At 50.6% G+C, this 16,425-nt stretch overlaps 1 protein-coding gene across 4 annotated transcripts in view; it reads left to right on the top strand.

The window, feature by feature from the left end:
- Window positions 1-16,425, top strand: part of RALY (RALY heterogeneous nuclear ribonucleoprotein) — a 157,965-nt gene that overhangs the window by 121,330 nt on the left and 20,210 nt on the right. The window lies entirely within an intron of this gene.

Below are 16,425 nucleotides of genomic sequence, written 5' to 3'. Positions count from 1 at the left end.
CCCCAAACTCCTCTGGATCTTGCTTCTCCTTACCTGCTCGCAGGGCACTACACCCGATCTATAACACACATGTGCAGGCAGAAGAGGCACTGTCAGCTCCTGCTTGTGCATAGCACAAGAGACACGTGCCATTCATTGCAGACCATTCCTGTCCCAGAGAAATTCCTCTGCAGGGTACACGCACGCCACATGCTGCCTCCTGAAAATGTGGCTGCGATCGCATGCATTTGGTACCACTGCATACTCAGCACTTCATCTTCTGCTCTGCAGCAGAGCCAGGAGAAGCTGCAGCTGAATTGATCTCAATGCAGGACTGTAGAGCAGAGAAAGAAATGGCATCAGGCATGGTTTCAGGCAGCAAAAAGGAAAAAAAAAAAGAAGTCATGCTGTTAATTCACATGTTCTTACTATATTTTTGCTAGTGATCTCAACAGAGCAGTGATAGTTGCATCAGGATCCGCCTCTGTGTGGGCATGCAGGAGGGCAGTGGCTCATGAGCCAGGAAAGGAGCGGTTCAGAGCACCCATCTCTGCTCGCATAGCTGGCCACCTGAAGTATAAACTAACAGGTTTTTGTTCACATGGAATGAGAATTGAACCGTGAACGAAACAGCGCAGTGTCTCTTCCCTGTTCAGTTTTAATGATGCCAACAGCATCACTGGCACTGGACTGAAATTAGGATCCATCTGGTAATAGCGACTGTCAAAAAACAAATGAAAATGTGGATTTAATTTCAAAGAGAGTTGAAAGTGGATGTCCTGTAAATGGGGGAACTAGTAATTTAACAGCCAAAGGCACATTCTTAAAGGTGTTAGGGGTCTAGATAAAGTGTTACAACTGACATGAGCTTTAGCAAGGCAACTGGATCACCTCCTGCTTCTTTCAGCACATCCTGTTGTCGGTGGAGGGAGGAGAACTCCTCTGGCAGTGAAACAGGAGGGAAACAAATGCAGCATGTGCATGAGCAGTCATGTGTATGATAAAGTGCTGAATAAATTTATCAAGTCAAATTATCCCTTAATCTGACCACCTATATAAATCAGGCCCTGGGACTGCCCTGAATTCCGTATTGAACTAACATGTAAACAGTAGCAGGTTTTTCAGGAAAATAATCTGCCTTGCTTTAAAAACAATAGAGAATCTATCAAAACAAGCAGTCTCTCAGGCTGATTACCCACCGTGTTAAGCATTTGTACCTTGCTTATAATCTGAGTTTCTCTAGCTTCATCTTCCAGCTGCTGGATGCTGCCATGCCTTGGTCCAGCCGATTGATAAACTCTCTTTTCCATTTGTGCTTTCCATAATGGCACTTACAGCCCCTGGCCAAGCCACCAGGTAAATTCTTCTTTGTCAAGCAACAAAGATTTTGTAAGAAGTATGTTTTCCAATCCTTGAATAATTCCTATGACTGAGCTGTCTCCAAATTGTCTGTGTTTTCCTTGGATTTTGAGCAGGAATCGTTCTGCCAGAGCCAAAAGCAGAATTACTGATGCCTCCTCAAACCGTTGTCTGGTCTGATCACCCCAGGACTTACTGAGCCATTCTGGGTCCAGGTAGTTTTCTGCAATAAGCTCGAGCACTTTCCAGAGCTTTTGCTTGCCGAAAGAGGGAAAAACATGTGCGCCAAGTCAAACATCTTGAAGTCTAAGTTCATTGATACTATTATTACCTCTGTAAACCCAACTTGGGTTCTTATTGTAAAATGATCTCGCTTTACTTGACAAGGTGCATATTCCATATATGTGAGTTGATTGGCATTAATGATCTTACAGACATTATATATAGCAACTATCACTGTCATCACTTGCATTTACAGGTTGCTTTTCATCAGGGTGATTTGCAGCCATGAACAAATGTTCATGACTTCATATTGAACCCAAAAAGCAACCCCTTTATGCTGATGTGGACTATGGCACAGGGAGGTTAAAGATCCTGTGAAAGAAAGGATTTCTCCCAGCTTTCCTGTGTAAGATGTTCTCATGGATGCTTTAAAGGATGAGGTTTTCACCTCCTTACATGAAGGATGATCAGCACCCTTAATATAGTGCCCTCCCAATTTCAGCTGTCCTCCCAAACTGGCAGTCAGCTGCAGAGACAAAGTGTATGTGAGCCATATAGACAAGTTAAGAAATTAACTTTGGAGAAAGTGACTGCCATGATATTTACTCCTCTCCGCTCAGGAGCGAGAGGTCAGCTGGCCAGGCAGGGCTGTGGAAAAATGCCTCTGCAAAGCCAGAAAGATAAACATGACTGTTTATGAATTCTGCCTTTGGGAAAAAAAAAAAGTTTTAAATAGCCTGATGTGATAAAAGCTGACTTGATGTCCCATAAGCTGCAGGTATCAGAAAGCAAGCCATCTTTTTTGCCCATCACATCCCTGGTCTGTCCCAAACGCTCCTGTGGGGCACTGCTCTCAGGGAGCTGCAGAACGTTCCCACGGGTGGGACATCCTCAGCCAGTGGTTCTCGGGGGCGGGGGGGGACGACACCTGTTTCCTTGGGGCAGATCAAGGCAGACCCCTGAGGGCCAACACGTTCAGTAGGTGACCCTTGATGAAGAGCCTCCTGAACCCACACAGCCTCTTTGAGAAACCCACAGAAGGTTTCTCCAGGCTCTTGGAGTTCACCTGCCTCGCACCAGCTGATGAAGAGTCCTCGCCATCCCCATGGACTCAGCAGCTGGTCTTTCCCTCCCTCACCTTCTTCCCTAGTTGGGTTTTAAAAAGATGGGATTTTTTTCCTCTTTTCTCTTTATTTCTGCCAAAGTTTTTAGGAAACATATGCTGTTGTCCACTGCAAAGGTGGGGGAGAGAGTTGTGTTTTGCAAAATCAAACCAGGTTTCACAGTATCACCTGGTGCCACGAGAAGGTGCTGGTTACCAGTGGCGTCCCAGTATAGGCATGAAGCATGAATGCCAAGTGCTGCCCCTTTGCCATTACAGTAGTCCACCTGCAAAGAACAAAACAGCTATCACTTTGACCTAAGAGAATTAAAGTCTTGTGGATGGACAGAGGTTAGGAAAACACTTAAAAATGGAATTTTCTTGATTTCTCTGTCTGTAATGCTGGTTCTGCAGTAGTGAGTTCCTAAGCAATAACTGTGTGTTGTGGAGAAGTGTTGGCATGTTTCAGACTCCTGTATAAAATATAAATGCATAACATCATAAAACATCCTCCTTGCCTTTCCCAGAATCAGACTCTCACAAGATCACTTGATGTATCGCATGGGTTTATTTGTGCCGTGGCTGTGGGTGCATCAGTGTGTGTGTCTGCATGCACAACCAGCACCCTTGCAAAGTGGAACGTGAGGGAACGGCTGAAACGCCACCACAGCGAACCATGAAGGTTTCGTAAACCAGCTTGAATTCCCCATTTAACTTCATTAGCTTCAGTTCATCAAAGAGCCCGTGCTCGGCTCTGGACTGTCGGCACAGCAATGGCACGAACTCCCTCGTTATTTATGACGTGGTGCCCGGTGGAACAGAGCAGCACAATTCGCACCCAGCTTGTTTAGCATTTGCAGATGAGCACTAACCAGAGATGCAAGTGTGGGTTGGTTGCCCAGGGTTTATCAGTTAGTCAACAGCACATTCCCTGCGAGGGTTCGTCATCCATCAGACTGGAACAAGCCCTGGGCACCCGCGTGCTTCAGCGTGCGTGGAAGGTGCACGGTGCGCTCTGTGCGCAATGTGGCAGCTGCGTTCCGGGGGGGTGAAAATAATGCAGGCAGGCTCTCATCCAGGCAGGGCAGGGGGAACTCAAGGTTATGAAAATGAAATCATTCTTCTTTTGCTTTTCCAATGACTGCTACTGTTAAAATGAGTAATTGTGGAGCAGTTGTGTTGAGACAGATCTGTTTCTGCTCACAGTTCTTGGTGATAGTCAAAGATGTCCTACGCAGCAAGGAAAGCAAACACCCACTGAAAGTCATGCTGACTCAGGCAATTCTTCAGAGATCTGGAGATCAGTGATGGTGGACACACCATTGTGGTGGTGGCATGATGGTGGCAGCCAGTTTTGCTGATAAAAGATCAGATTTGGTAGGGTTACATAGGATAAAATGGGGTTAACAGGCTAGACGCCTGCTTACTTCTGGGTGGTCGGGCAGGGTGAGTGAAAGGTGCGCGTGGGGGTGTCAGCCGCACGTTTTCGGGGGACCAAAGGCAGTTCTTTCCGCCGAGCAGGCACATTAGCCCCGTGCTGGCATGACGTGCAGTGGTTAGGTGTTGGCAGATGCAGAGCTCCTGACACAGCAGTCCAGTCCCACCACTGAGTCACGGCCGCAGTGCCATGGCCCTGCTCTGGTGTGGCTCCTTCAGGGCACCTCCAGTGGGCTCTGACAGAGAAAAGCTTGGGGAGAAGCTTGTCCCAAAGATTTTAGTGATAGCTTCTGTGGCCTGGGAAAGCGAGATTTGCCATTGTGAACGCTCCCTCCACCATGCCCAACAAATTAAAGCCAAACAGGCAGTAAACTTCCATGGGCCATTACCCGTCTCACAGAGGAAGTTAAGTGTGATGAGGGCCAAATTGCCATTTAATGTGATCTAATTGATTTTATTAGCTGTTGTGTTAACAAGAAGCTCTGCGGTGTTCCCCCGACATCACCCAGGCGGTCTGGTAACATGTGGTGCGTGCCCTTCCCCAGTGGTGGGCGAGCACTGGGAGTTGCTGGTGGTCATCAGCTCTGGCTGTAACCCACCTGGGGCTGGTCCCCAGGGAAAGGGTTAGGGAAGGGATGCTGCAGAGACCTGGGGAGTTTCTACCTTCCTGCCATGACTCAGGGGCCAGGAGCTTGGTCCTGACTTTCCTGGGGTATTTGGGAGCCCTGTGTGGGTGGGAGGCAGCAGGAGTGCCCGTTTGGTGAAGGCAAGCTGTTCAGCATCCCACAGGAAGGGCAAGGTTGAGCAGCCCATGCTGGTGGGAAGCTGCAGAGTGCCCACAGAGCCAGTGAGTGCTCGGTGCCTGGCATGGAAATTTGGCTTTAACTGGATGCCTCCATGGGGATGATATGTGATGCCCCATCCCAGAGCTGAGACAACGGGCCATGCCAGGCTCTGCTGGCTTTGCCACTGAGATAGGAAAGGTGGCCCTGGGTCCTGCACCCCAGACAGCTCTCTTGTACTCTGTACACCACTGGCTGCTCTGCTGGCAAGCCCAGGCTCTCTGTGCTTCGTGTTCCTGCTCCTTGTGCCATCAGGAGCCTCCCAGGGCGGGGGGTGAGGCACAGCTGGGTGAGCTGGGCTCTCCCACCTGCTGGGCTGGCCGCACTGGGGCAGGTCGCTGAGCCCTTCCGTGTCCTCAGGGCTTTGTGGCTGCCCCAGTGTGAAAGGCTTCGCCGGCAGTGGCAGCCAGGGCAGCACAGCCCTTGGCACTAACTGTGTCCTTTGCCACTGTGCTGCAAGCAAAGGGGGGAAAAAAAAAAAAAGGCAAGCTGAATTTTTAATTTAGGGCAGCCCTTCAGTGTGCCTCCTGCTTGGGAAGCCAGGAGCTGCTCCACCTCCCCAGAGGAGGGCCCGAGGCGCAATTAACGTTGATAAAGCCGCGTGCAGTAGCCAGTGATGCCCTGCACGCGTGCAAAGTGTTATTTATTCCTGACTCCCTCTCAGCCTGGTGCTGTGGCAGTGAAACCCGCCAGCTCTGACTAATGGTCCCAGCAGCTGTGTAGGATATTTGAGTTGCTTTTCGTTTACGGATTCCGTGGGTCCCTGGTAATTGGAACGTGGCAACTTCTAACACATAACAGATGATACGGCGGTGGAGGGAATTTGTCATTGCTTCACTCCCCTAGGGCAAGAAGGGCTCATAAGTCACAGCTGACAAATCTTTTAATGACTTTTAAACTTCATTTACAGAAAAGAATGACCATAATCAACAAACAATGATGGGTTACTAATCTTTCTGTATTATTAAAAAAGGGGCATGTGTCTTTACCCCTTCTATGGCAGCTTCACATTGAGAAGGAAAGGGTGATGCTGTCCCAGAGAAAGGCTGGCAGAGTGTGAAGGGATGAAAACTGCATCAAAGGGGAGCCCTGAGAGACCGCACGGTCCCGAACCATCACACATAGTCACACTATGCAAGACTGGCATGACAATATTCATGGGGAAGGAGAGCAGTAGATGATGTACTTTCAGCCCAGGCTTTGACTCAAAGCCCACCGATGTGGGTGGGAAAATCACCAGACCCACCGGTCACCTCTGGGCTGTGGGTGAGCCGGTGCTGGGGGCAGCACAGCTCGTGGGAGCAGGTGTATCCTCTCCGAACCCAGGCTTTCCTTTAGCCTTTGCACCCACGCAGCTGGAGAGGGAAATACTAGCGAATGGGGAGCAGGATTTATGATTTTTCAGGAGGAAGGGAATGGCTGCCAACATAGGTCTTGCTCTAGCGGTCACCTCGAGCAGCTCAGCTGCTTTTCAGGTCTCCCTCTGCCATCACTGCAGGCTGCATCCCTCCCATCTGAGATGCTTTCCCTGGGGTGAAGGTGCCTCCCCTGGTCTCTCTGGAGCCTTGGAGGTGGCATTTAGGGCAACCAAACCTCACCAAATCCCACCGGAAGTGGAGCCCACATCCCAGCGAATTTACAGAGAGATGTATCTTAATCATTTATGTCATTCTGCATATTTAAAGTGTCTGCAATAATTTTGAAAGGCAGTCAGCTGATAATTAACTCTGAGAGAGGAAAGGAGCATGTCAAAAACCTCAGCTGTTAAAGAATTGAGGGTTAGTGTGCCAAGAACCAGCAACTCGCTCCTGCTCTGTGCTCCCCAAGGCTCCCCATCTCCTGTCCTCCCTCCCCCACCAGCACAGTCTCTGGGGAGCGGGTGCCTGCCCTCGGTGATACCCATGACATCGAGTCCTATGAGGGGGGGGGGGGGGGGGAGGGGGACGTGACGACAGTCAGCTGGTTTTCTCTGTAGAAAAACATGGACAAGCATTTTGGAGGACCAGTCTGGTCTGGGTCCCAGAGGGACCCCTTCGATCTGCGGGTGGTGACGGTGCTGGCGGTGTCCTCAGCTCATGGGTTTGTCCCATCTCCTGGCATTTGGGCTTTGCTAAAATGCCCAGCAGCGGGAAGCGCGTGGTGATGTGGAAATCCCTGACTTCTGCTAGGCCATTCAGACAAACCAGCCATAGCCCTCACGGCTTGGAAGAGGCAGGGGCGGCCGCAGGAGCACAGCAGAAACTGGGGGGTGAGCAGACCAGTTTGGCTGGGACCAGAGCAGCATTTGCGTGTTAAAAAAGCCGTGGCACCAAGATGCAGGGCTTCTGCTTAGAAGACACCGGTGGAGCTAAATGAGAATTGGGTCAGTGGGCCAGAGGGTGCTGTACCGGGAGCTGAGCACTGGGCTCACAGACCGGGGCAGGAAGCGCTTCGGCAGCCGGACAGGGAGCCCCACGCTCCCACCGCTCCGGGTCCCCTGCCGCACGCAGGAGATGCAGAAAGCAGCGGCAAAGATGCCGGTTCATTAACAGCTAAGAAAGTTCCCAGAAAGTTCACTTGTTTTTCCTCATAAATAAATCATTTGCTGTTAAAACAACATTTGGGCTGATGGAGGGGGGGGTTGTTCATTAAGGAGCATCAAGTCAATAGGTGGCTGATGAGAACCTGTCTCCACTGTGTACAAGTAGGGGAGAGGGGGATGGTAACATTGTGTTTTCCTATTACACTGTGAATAATAAAGAATTAAAGAATAATTCTCAAGAAATTAGTCATGGCCAGCCATTAATGACCATCTCGGTAACACACTAATGAGCTAGCTTCAGATGCCTGTAAAAAAGGACTTTAATTAGATTAATACATGTAGCATTGTCCATAGCCCCAGTAGGTAATCATCAGGTTTTGCACCAGTGGGATTACAGATGACATTCTATTTAATTGCTGTTTCCTTTTCATTTTCTTTCCTTTTTTTTTTTGCTTTTAAAGATTCTTTCCTCCAAAGAATTCTGTTTCTGTTCTCGAACATAACCTAAATGTTATCCATGGAATTCTGCATGTGAAAGTGCTGCCAGACTGGGCTTATCTGATTCAATTGACCTTTAAAATTTATTTTGCTGCTGTCAAAAAGAATGTTAGTCTGTTCACGAGAGATTTCCAAGACGATTAGAAGCAGAGACTCCTGAAAAGTCTACTTGTTGCATATTCTGCAATCAAAGGATGATCCTAGCAGGGTTTTTTTAGGAGAAAAATGCCTTCATTTGAAATATATTTTCATGAATAAGCAGAGTCCAGAAAAGTTCCATGCGAATGAGGTATCCATGTTCAAGCAGACAGCCAAAGAGCTGCTGAGGAGCTCTCCTGGCAGGTTGAAGCCCCGGGAGCTGATCCATGTAGGCTTCAGAAGAAGCCCCAATTCTTGCTTCTAGCGCAGTACTGATGGTGGGATTTCTTTTTTGGCCTGGTAAACTGTCAGGACTCTCATGTTTTAAATGCAGTGTTGTTAGCATGGGAACCCCAAATTTAACCTGCCAAGATTGATAGCTGCCTGAAAATCCCGGTCAGTGCATGACAGACACCCGTGTTTGCAAAGGAATTGGGCTCTGAACCGAAGGGCAGGGTGGGGGGCCAGGCACTGTGGATGCTCCGCGCTGTCACACGGCACTGCTGGTGGGACAGCTTTTGTCTCTCTGGCCCAAGGAGGGACTTCGGCTTATCAGGCAGACGGGGGAAGGCATCACCAGGTCAGCAGCACTGCTGTAAAGGCAGAGCATCGTGACCCCACGGTGAGGGGCACGTATATGTACATACCTCTGGTGTCTGCCATACGGGAGCCGTGTCCTGCCCCACAGCGAGCCCTCGGAGTTCCAGCATGGCTGCAGGCGTGTGTGCAGCGAGCTGTGCAGCGTTTGGAGTGAGCCCCACAGTTGTGGAGACAGGCAGGGTGAGGAGCAGTGCTGCTGCAGGGGCTGCTTGGATGGATCTCAGGAGTTTCCAGCCATAGGTGATCCCTTTATCACACTCATTAGGAAGGATTTAAGGCTCTAATGAATACATTTTTAAGCTTTCTATAGGCATGAATAATATGTAGGACAGATGGTTATGAGCCACAGCTATAAACTATATGCTGACCTGATAGACTTTGTAACCATTGTACCTTTAACAATTTGATTAAATGGTTGTTAAAGCAGCTATTGATTATTTATTGCTCCTTTATGAAGGGCTTACCAGTTGCACTGAAATTTAAATCAGAGCCAGGTTTGCAAAGGATTGGCAGGATTTCTCCAGTTCACAATGACTTGTTGTTTTAATTAAAAATTAAACAAGGAGGCTATTTGCATAGCAAGACAGATAGTTGAAGGAAGATTATGAAGGAGCTAATTCTGTTCACGCTTCTGTGTGCTCAACATCAATTTGTCTGGGCAGCATCACCCTGCATCAGACAGGAGTGAATCCCAAATTTGTGGAGATAGCACTCAAAACCAGAGAGGTGAAGGAAACTAGTCATGCCTCGCTCCCCGCCGTCGGGCACAGAGGCACCAGCACCCCCGCGTTTGCAGGTCCTGGTGCTTCAGCAGTAGGTGGCATAAGCCAGCGTGTCGTGGTGATGGTGTGCTGCAGCTGCACGAGGCCGGAGCGGCTCTGGGGGAGGATGCGCCGATGTACGAATTCACAGTGCATCAGACACGGCATAAAGCAGGATGGATCAAGGGGACAGTCAGCCCCTCCTGCCAAAGCCCTGAAAAATGCAGAACTTGGCATCTGCCACAAGCTGATGGTGTCAATCTGGATTATTTGCTTACGTCCTGCAGCAAATGTGCTGTAATGAACCCGACTTGGCTGCTGTTTTCTCTCCCTCCCACTCAGTAGCTTTGCTTTTTCCTCCATACAGCCCAGGTGGGCAGGGTGGGCGCAGGGGGTGGGTGGGCAGCAGCTACTCGCCCCGTAAATTATAAACGGAGTGCGGAGTGCTCAGTGCAGGGCAGGCGGCGAGGTCGGGTTATGAACACGGCTGTGACCCCCGCTGCCAGCAAGGCAGTAATTGCTGGGTGCTCTGCCGTGGCCCGGGGTGCTGCAGGTGCTGCAGGTGCATCGCTCTGTGTGTCGTTACAGGCAGTCCCCGTCCAGAGCTGTTACAACAGCGCTGTCTCCCGTCGTGTCAGGAGTTAACACAATTTCATTTTGCCAAGGAAAACACGACGTGCAGGGTGGAAACTGGGCTTGAACTGGGCTCGCCGCCTAAGCCCGCAGAGCCTCGTGCTCGGGAGGAGGAAACGCTGTCCTCAGGCAGAAAGTGGTCCCCACAGCAAGAATGCCCGGGGGGCTGTGGGGGTGCACGGGGGGCCGCAGGGTGGCATCAGTGCCTTCTCCATCTCTGCTACAGCCACGCTCACACAGCCCTGATGGGGTGGCTGGGTATGGAGAGTGGAGGGGGGGGAGTGTGTGACAGCGGGGAGTCCCAGGCTGGGGGGTGTGAGAGGTGGCCACCTCTGCGATCGGGTCGGTCATTGCTGTTGGCACAGCCTGAGTCTGGACAGGTCTGGGCTGACTCCCCTGCAAAGTGGAGCCCTGGGAAGCGTTTGGGAAAATTCACATACCCTGTACAAGGAGCCCCTTATCTGATGGGAGGTGGGACACCCCAAAATTGCACTCAAGGGACCCAAGGACCTTCCCTGTCTTGCAGGAAAAGCATCATCCCTTACTGGGCTGTGCTCAGTTGCACTTTACAGGGAGAAAAAGATTTGCAAAGGGAACCCACAGCTTCGCAACAAGCTGGTCTGGCTCCTGCGGAGCTCATCTCCAGCTTTCTGGCCCTTCCAGCTCACTCAGCGTAATGGAGATTTCCCCAAAAGGCAGACCTGGTCCTGCAGAACTAGTCTTATAATTGTGACATCTTTGTCTGTCCCCTTCTTTAATAACTTGCTGGTGCCTTAACAGTCACATTTGGGAGAATCGAAGTTGTTTTCCCCATAAAACCCAGGGACACGTTTCCTTCCAGTTTATTCAATTTATTGAACCACACAACAGTGAACAGGGACTTTCCGTTCTCTGGGAGGAGGGCTGAGCCCCTCTGGGTTTCTGAGCAGGACTTGTTGGGGACTTAGAAGTTATTAAAAAGATTGCAGGGTTTGTGTTGGTTATTAAACTAATGCTTTGGAGCTTGGCTCTGGTGTTTGGGGACTCACTAGCAAATTACTCACAGCTCTTGGGGGAGGAATGATTGGCACCTGGGGTAGTAGGGACTTTGCTTTTAAATGCATGCGCTTGCGTTTCTGTGCTATCAGTGGTGCTGTGGCAGTGCAATCAGTGGGGTCCCTCTGTCTTGTAGCTGGCCATGTTTCTGTTTGAAACTGCTTTTTTGTTTTTTTGCTACAAGAAGGACTGTTTTAGTCAGAAATCCCTCAGAGCCAAGGTTCTGGGTTGATCGCTGCCCCCAGCAAAATGCTGGCCATGTGACAGCCATGCCAATTGTTTTTTGCTGGGGCATGTTGACTGCCCTGTTCCTCCCTAAAAATTGTCTTTCTGGCTACTGGCAAGAAAGTGGCAAGGAAGATGTATGGACATTAAAGGTTAGGGATGAAAGCAGCAGATAACCTCCACAAAGCAGTGAGGTGGTGCAGAATTGGGTTTTGTCCTGTGCAAGAGTAACTAGAGGGTTAAAGAAGACCCAAACCAAGCTTCAGCTGTCACTCTAGCCTGCGAGCTGTGTTGCGCCAGCCCTGGCAGCGGAGCTGGGGACGACCCAGCTCTCACTGAAGCATAGCGGATGCACCACAGGCTCTGACATCCATCACATCTGCTTGGTTTGCTGGTGCTTTTTTCAGCACCCCAAATGCCAAATTGTCCCCAAACCTGGCAGGGAGCAGATCTGGCCCTTTGCCCCATGCCAGAGGTCCCTGCAGGGCATCTGCATTTGTCATCTGACTCCCAGTGGTAAGCCACCAAGTTGGGAAAACTTGTTACTGGATGGAGATGGGGACAGGATGAATAAACCGCATCTCCCCTTTTGTGAACAAGCGTGATAAGAGGAGAATAACAGCCTGGCTGCATGTTGCCGTCACGCTGAAATAAAGAGACCTTTCTGCAGGACAGAGTGGTGGGGCTCGGTCGTTTTTCTTTGCTGATGCCGCCTTTGACAGTTCGTCACTAAAACAGAGGCCCCTGGGGTTTTCAGACACCTGGCTCTCAATTAAACAGCTAATCTGTGAAGCAAGGCACTTAAAGCAGGGAGGAAAAATAGCTTATCAAGTGAACCAGCTCTGGCCTTGGGCTGTTACCGGATTGAATATCAATATTTTTAAGGGATTCCTGAATGTTAGTGGCAGCAGGGACTGTGGCATTTTTTTCCAAACATGCTGTCCTAGGAAGAGAGGAGAAGGGCTGGCAGGGAGACAACTTCGTTGGTGGGAGCCTGCGTACCTCCGAGCGCTGCAGCACCCGGACGGGGGCACGTACGGGCAGGCTCAGCCTCTCCTCGAGCACAGGAGCTTCGTGGGACCTCAGAGCCGTCCTCACCATCCCTAAGAAATGGCACAGGGGATCCTTGACTTTTGGGGGTCCGAAGCTCAGTTAATCCTGTGTTGTGTTTTCTTCTCAGCCTGGCAGTAGCAAACAGGTTTCTTTGTGCTGTGCATAGTGGGGTGGTAAATCCATGGAGAGCTGTGGTCCTGGGATCTGTGGTAGGGTCAGGGTGCAGGGATGATGGTCGAAGGGTGGTTGGAGAGCCCTGGGGCGGTGCAGCCTAGGTGCAGATGGATGTGTTTCTGGAGTCACCATGGTGTGGCTTGGCTGCTGTCCCCTGTAGAGCTTGCAGGGTCCCTCGCCATGTAGAGGGATACGGGACACACAGGACAGAAGGATGGATCTTCTGACAGTCTCATCCTTAATTCTCCCTAAGCCTTCGGGGTCGTTTGGGAGTGGGAGATATCATTAGGATGTTTGTGTAAGTGTTGGTGAGGCTGGTGGCACAATCCCCTCCACCCCAGACCTCTCCTGTCTGCACCTCAGTTTCCCTTGCAGAAAATAGGGATAGTCATACTAATATTTCCTTGGTGTTCCCTAGGGTCCTACTGACGAAGGACCCCTTTATACATTCATTTATCTATCTCCAGGCATTATTACTGGTTGCTTTTTGTCTTGTTCTCTTTTCCAGTTTAAGTCTGTCTTGTGGCAGTTGTGGGTCGGGGAATGAAAGGTAAAATAATAGCTGTGAAAATGCATCTGCTAAGACAGTGATAGTTACTAAAACATTAATCAGTTTATTAACCAGTAATATGTCTCTGCTGTGTATATTTTTCTAATCAGAGATATCACCAAGATACTGTGCTCTGGCTCATACCCAGGGGGTTTTACATGGCGTATCAAAGAGATAGTGGCTTGAGAAGACCCTGTACTCCGTAGCCCTGCACTGGTGAGCTGTGCTGTTCCAGTGGAAGGGACACTGTGCCGATATGCATGGTTGCTGTGCTGATTTAGTCTGGGCACAATGCAAAGTGCTCTGTTGGAATGCAGTTAGGTGGAGTATGAAATATTAATATAAAATGATTAAAATATCCTTTTCCAGTTCTTGCAGTAAGGGGGCCAATAAGTGATGCGAAATGAATATTGTGTGTAAGAAGAAATGCTAAATGAAGGGGACAGGGAAGGCAAGGGAGGCTGTTTTCTCCAGGGGGTGCTGGGCTTGCATGGCCATTAGTAGAGCACTTTGCACAGGATTATTGAACACACAGTGCTGAGTGTTAGAAGCTGCAAAATGAGAGCCGTGCAGGCCAGTTGTTAAATGGAGGCCATCAGTGATGGTGCGCAAAACCTCAGAGCAATGCCATGCTAGAAGCCCAGAGTCCCAGCCCCCCAGCCTTGGACAACGCTACCTGCCAAACCCCTGCTCCCTGCCTGGGCAGGGCAGCGGCCGGAGGGCAGATGGTGCTGGGAGAGCATCCTATCTGCAGAGGCGTTGGTCCCCGTTGGCTTCCTCCCAAGTCTTTCCCAGCTGCATGGCCATCACCTTGCCTGACCTTGAGTTTGCCATCTGGTGGCCCCGTACCATCGCTCGGCAGCCACAGGCACGTATCCCGCGCAGACCTGCGTGTCCTGAGATGGCCCCAGGGATGGAAGGCTGCCTGGTGAGAAAGGATCTGGGGTGCTGGCTGGCAGACAGCTGAACATGAGCCAGCAGTGTGCCCAGGTGGCCAGGGAGGCCAACAGCATCCCAGCAGGGCCAGGGCAGTGCCCGGCCCCCCGTGCTCGCACTGGTGCGGCCGCATCTGAAACCCTGTGTGCAGGATTGGGCCCCTCGCTCCGGGAGGGATGTGGAGGGGCTGGAGCATGTCCAGGGATGGGCAGCGGGGTTGGGGCACAAGGCTGACGGGGGGTGGCTGGGGGAGCTGGGGGCATTCAGCCTGGAAAGGAGGGGGCTGAGGGGGGACCTGATTGCTCCCTACGGCTCCCTTCTCCAAAGAAACAAGCAATAGCACGAGAGGAACCAGCCTCAGGTTGCCCCAGGGAGGTTTGATTGGATCTAAGGAAATATTTCTTCTCCAAAAGGGTGGTCAAGCACTAGGACAGGCTGCCCAAGGAGAGGGTTGAGTCCCCATCCCTGGAGGTTTCTAAAAGATGTGTAGATGTGGTGCTTGGGGACATGGGTTAGTGATGGACTTGGCAGTGCTGGGTTAACGCTTGGTCCCAATGATCTTAGGTGTCTTTTCCAACATAAATGATTCTAAGATTCTATGATTTCTGCAAAACAAGTCCTTGAGTCTCAAGCTGGGTACCCAAAGTGACCAAACAGCTGAAAACAGCCTGGGCTTTCCCACTGTTTCTCCACCTCTGCACCAGGAAAGGGGACAGTTCTCTTTGTGAACCTCTTCTTGACTGCACTGCAAAAATATGTTCAAATAGATAGCATTAAACAAGTGTTGTTATATAGGTTGGAACTTGGAAGAACCTGAAGATGTTGGGCACCACTTGCCAAAGATGTGAGAATTTAAATCACTTAGATGCCTTTAGAAGTCCTCTCCTTTGGTTATTTTTTTCTGTGTTTTTAGTAACACTGTCTGCCAGGAATTGTTTTTAAAGTAATAAAACAAAGTCTCCAGGTCTTTTAAGCCGTAAGGTTGAAAGGGAAAATATAATGAGCCAAACTCAGACAAGTCTAACTTTTTTTTTTATTGGATTTAGCAGGGAGATCATTTCCAGCCTCAGTGGTAGGTTAATAGAGTCACAGAGGTTAGAGCTGGATGGGATTTATTGTGCCATGACATCTTCCCTCTGCTCCATGTGGAGAATCAGCCTTGCCAGGTATCTCCAACACTCTCTGTGGTCTGGCTTTAAATGTTCAGTCCTTTGTGTTCTCAAAATTAAAAAAGCGGAGGTCTGCACGTGGCAGCTTTGTCTGTTGAGAGCTGCTTGATTGCAGTCGGTGTTCAAAGGCTCCATGTCTGCCCGGGCTGGGCTGCATGCACCATCTGCCTGCGGCGCTGGGTGCATCTCCCCTGTGTCTCCTCACCTCATGCTGGTCTGAAGTTCTAAACCCTCGAGCTGCAGGGGCAGTGGCTGTGGGCACTGCATTTGGTGCTTGTCTGCATGGGTGGAAGTACCCTCGGGCAGGGTGGGACTACAGGCAGGAGCAGCCCCTGCTGGTATCCCAAGGGGCTGGTACACCAGCTCAGAAGGACATCCATCACCTGAGGAGCCAAAATGGGGTTCACCTGGAAAAGGGGTGAGATGGATGCAATGAAGTTATCCCCCATAACAGGTTTAAGAGGAGATGGAAACAACCAGAGATTCCATGTTCTGTGGGGAAGGTCTTTGCAGAAGACAAGGGAGAAGGAGGACCTGGGGTTTTTGAAAATCTTGGGTGCAACCCCAAAAAGCATGTTGGGAAATGTGACCATTTCCCGGGCTCTGCCTGCCTAGCGAGGAGTGTAGTAAATACTTAACTGTGTGTTTCAGGGCTTGGCAAAGCCAGAGCATCACACACTGCCAGTGTCAGTGCCTCGGCCTGCAGGCAAGCAGAGCCTGCCAGGGCTTGGGGACCAGGGTGGCTGGGTCCACAGGAGCTGTACCCATGCAGTCGGGGACAGCTGCCACTGTCCCCAACTCAGACCAAGCTGCTCAGACAAACCTGGGCTTTGAGCCCAGAGACTCAAAACCCCGAAGCCAGGCAGTGCCTTAGCTCTGCCCAGTGCCAGGGCAGACACTGGGGACCACCAGGGAGGGGACAGCATGGCCCTGCGGTAGCAGTGTCGTCCCCTGTGCCAGGCATAGGGACTGCCTGGAGTTGTGGACACCCTGGTGGCATTGCCCAGGGGGCTGGGAGTACCTGTGGGCGCTGCTGGAAGGGGCTGGGGAAGACCAGCACCTCAGCGTGCATCACAAAATACCTTCCACAGCTCTGAGCTGGCTTTTCCCAGGTAAAAACCACAGACTATGTGGGCAGGACACCATAGTGATCCCAAAGCATCCACTCTGCTTCTGGAAGATGAAAATTGA

This window comes from Falco punctatus (assembly GCF_963210335.1).
Source record: "Falco punctatus genome assembly, chromosome: 10".
NCBI classification, from domain to species: domain Eukaryota; kingdom Metazoa; phylum Chordata; class Aves; order Falconiformes; family Falconidae; genus Falco; species Falco punctatus.
Note: the sequence above shows the minus strand (reverse complement) of the source record. Positions and strands in the feature narration are given on the sequence as shown.